General features: G+C 36.3%; 1 long non-coding RNA gene across 1 annotated transcript; it reads right to left on the bottom strand.

Annotated features, from left to right (window-relative positions):
- Nucleotides 1–231: 231 nt before the first annotated feature.
- LOC120526831 lies at nucleotides 232–1,363 on the bottom strand. The gene is made up of 3 exons (XR_005633181.1): nucleotides 1,275–1,363; nucleotides 1,055–1,116; nucleotides 232–615 (listed from the first exon to the last, which is right to left on the bottom strand). It is a non-coding gene; the product is annotated as an uncharacterized LOC120526831 (long non-coding RNA).
- Between the last annotated feature and the right edge of the window lie 2,509 nt (nucleotides 1,364–3,872).

The following is a 3,872-nucleotide window of genomic DNA, read 5'->3' as shown; positions in this document are numbered from 1 at the left end:
TTTAGAAGCTAATGTCACATTAATAAAAGTTTCATGTATACACATTATACACCAGATTTAAAAAAACAAGAATTACGACTTTTCAAAATGTTTGTTTTATTAAACAAAACTGTTTACAAAATATTTCAAAACCAATAAAACAAAAAAAAAATCAGGTTTCCCCACCAAGAGCATTTTAATAAATAAAAATGCCCAGTCTCAATGGCAATTTATAGAGGATACAAGGGTTAACGTACATATTTGTATATTTACATATAGGTTACAGCTGCTATTAATCCTTTTCTGCAAACACTGCTCTGTATTACTGAGCTCATCAACATGCATGGCAATTGTGTAAAAAATAAATAAGTGCTAGTGGTGATCATTTAAAAAGGATAGCATTAAATAAAAGGCTCTAGACATTTGCCAGAGATTCTTCATTGGAGACGTTAAAAACGTAACGAACTTTGAAAGCTCATCAATGGCACTCAGGGAGGTGGTTCCTGCACAAGGGATGAGCTGCTTGCCCACAACCACATAAAAATTGTTGATTCTCTTCTTGGTTTGTCCTACTGCAAGTAAGTATTGTTGGTGACCTTCTCTCCTGCTGAAATGTTCTTAAATGCTGGTACAGGACTATAAAAAATGATGCATGATGCATTTAATAAATACACAGCAATTTCAACACAGAACAGAATACATTAATACATTAAACACTTCAAACAATGAATAACATTCTATCAGGTTGAAAATATGAAAAGTGCTACACCTAAAATTTAACACAGTAAGTATGGAGGTTGTCAGCAATTATAACTTACAAGTATTTGTAATTCATGTCATGTTCAAAGGGAAGAAGATAATATGCTAGAAAGCAGAGACAAGTACAGACCACTGCGATATGGTTAAAATTGATATTAAATTTACATGTCACCAATAAGACTAAAAAAATAAACATTACATATTGGTCTTGGGTGAAAAGCAAGAGAACAACTTCCTTCAGTACCAATCAACCAAACAAAAATCTATGACTGTACACCACATTGCAAAGACATTGATCTTGTATTAGTAAATTTACCTTATGTAAATGTACAAGCCTGTCAACAGCATCAGTTCGACTGATTGTAGCCTCGTTCCTTCCTGCAGAAGGTGGTAACAAATAGACCAGCAGCAAGAAAAAGGAAATGTCGCTGTTACAGTCTGATAGAAAATGAGAAGGGGTCAATGCTCAGAAATATTAATTAGTATGTAGAACAGAGAGCCTTGCCTGTCATTTAAAATTTCAAAACACTACTTACCATTTTCAGACTGTTGTTTCTCTGTTGCACTGAAATAACTTTGAACTTCTGATGTCAAAGTGAGAGACTTTGTTTCTTTGATGACTTTCTGCTTAAATGCTGTCTCCTACTGCTCAAGCAATCTTGCAGATGTTTCAGTATTGAACAGCAAAATAAAGTCTTGAATCACCTAATGAAACTGCATACAGAAAAACAACACAAAGCCGTCATGTCTCAATCACACTTAATTCCTTAAACTAGAAATAAATAGAAGAGAATGTTTGTACTTACCAAACCTCCCAACTTCTCAGGCGTTACTCGAGTTTGAGCTTGCAGACAGGTCCGGCTGTATTCTCCCCAAACCTTCTACATCACTGGAGTTTGAAAACGCATCAGTGCATGTACTTGGTGTTAAGGTAGCAGGGGGTGAAAATAGTTTTTTCAAAAAGAAAAGATCAATATTGATTAATTTTCAAATATTTTATGAAGACATTTGAACATTTCTGAATGAAATTATACACCATCAGAAACATCCAGGTCAGCAAAAAGTCCTTGTGGAGGACATCTTACTGTGAAGCATATCTGTGGGTTGCTCTGAATCAACTCTTGAAAAATATCTTCCTCCACATTAGTATCTGTCTCATCAAAGGAGAAATCTATACTAATAAAAGGCAAAGCCCTCACTGACTGACTCACTGACTCCTCACTAATTCTCCAACTTCCCATGTAGGTAGAAGGCTGAAATTTGGCAGGCTCATTCCTTACAGCTTACTTACAAAAGTTAGGCAGGTTTCATTTTGAAATTCTACATGTAACAGTCATAATTGGAACTGCAGCTCGGTCGCCGTGTGAGGTGGAGTTGCGTCCCTCATCGTCACGCCTCCCACATAATTGAGTGCCTGCCCGTATAAGGCCATCCGTCAGCAGCTATCCAATAGACACGCTGCTGCAAAATATTCGCGGGTGAAGGACTGTGCTTATGCAAACGAAGATGAGATGGTCAGGGATAGACTAGTGTTTGGCACAAACAGCAAAAGTGTGAGAGAAACTTTTAAGTGCCAGGTCTGAACTAACATTAAATATAGCCGTGGACATCACAAGATCACACGAGATAGCACAAGCACAGCTGAGAACCTTTGATGCTTGTACTCCGAGTGGCTCCCGTGAACTGACTTTGCAGGACTGGGAAAGGTAAACCCGTGCATGCAGTGTGTGATGTCTCAGATAAAGAGGAAGACGAGCTGTTTATTGATGCAGTAAGAAAGGAACAACCCTCTGAAGCTGAACAAGCCTTTGTAGACATATCAATAGGAAAGCAAGGTGTAAAGCTTAAGTTTAAATTACGTTCATAGACACACTGCCACTAAATATTCGCAGGCAAATCCACAACTTAATACCGAGAATGCCTGTTAAACATCTTAGATTCACGAGTACCGATTTGGGTAGTGAACACATCGATGAATGAAACCTGTTATCTTTACAACGGTTGACAAACACGGAATATAACTTGAACACAACACATCCTCCAAATACGAACCTGATTGAAAGAAATAATCAAATCCTTGGTGACAGCAACACTCATAACAGTGACAAAACAATTACACTGACAATCATGTTACGTTATTTTTAAAATGTTTCCTTTTCTTTTTCATAACTTCTTTAACACACTACTTTTTCGCTGCGAAATGCGGGTATTTTGCTAGTTTGATAATAAATGTCAATAAAATTAATTTTTCAAATCAGAAGAAACATTAGCTACGGCTTAATTAAATTCAAACTTACCTTCAGTTAGAAACTTTTCAAGTTTTAATCTAACTAGCAATTTAATGTATTTTTTCCATGTGTGTAGTACAGACCCGTGGCTTTGAAATGAGGTTGTTTGTGTTGGTATGTGGTGTAGTTTGTCTGCATGATGCGGTGAAAAGTGTTTTAAAATATTTTTTGAACCTTTGTCGTCCTGACAATGGGCCGCTTTGAGTTTAAGAAGTATTTGGACTGAAATATCCCTACATAATCTACTCAATCATTAATTTGCTAAATTAACAAGTAGCCTATTTCCATTTATCAAGGGGTTTAATGTAGTAATATTAGCATGAAACTCTAAAATTATAAATCTCACTTACTGTATAAGCATAAAATGGCAATATACTTGCTATTGTAAAACTGTACTGATTGAAATTCAGTTGTTTTTCAGTCGTGAATTTGTTAAAAATAAGTATCATACTCACCTTAATTTATCTATCATCTGGCAGTGTAATCAGTAACGGCCGCCATTAAAGAAAAAGGAAGTGCTGTTCCAGCTAGCGGCGGAAATCAAATCCACTCTTTGCTGGTGTAATGTACACCTACTCCCCAAAATAACTCTCAATCTAAACACTCTGTAACACTCCAAGTGTTGATGTCCTCAAATCAACACCAGAATTAACACTTGTGAACTCTGAAAAAGTTAACACTGAAAAAACAACACTAAACTACACTGAAAATTTTGCTGTGTAGATACAATGCACACTACTTACGCATTTAATTTGTCAGCCACTTCTTGCCAGCCGTCTTTTCTGGTTTGGGCTGCTTTTGCAGTGTTACTTCTTGTGCATATTAAATCTTGAAATTCTTCATAGC

This window comes from Polypterus senegalus, chromosome 3 (genome assembly GCF_016835505.1).
Source record: "Polypterus senegalus isolate Bchr_013 chromosome 3, ASM1683550v1, whole genome shotgun sequence".
Lineage (NCBI taxonomy): Eukaryota > Metazoa > Chordata > Cladistia > Polypteriformes > Polypteridae > Polypterus > Polypterus senegalus.
The sequence above is the reverse complement of the archived record's forward strand: the minus strand, read 5'-3'. Positions and strand labels throughout refer to the sequence as shown.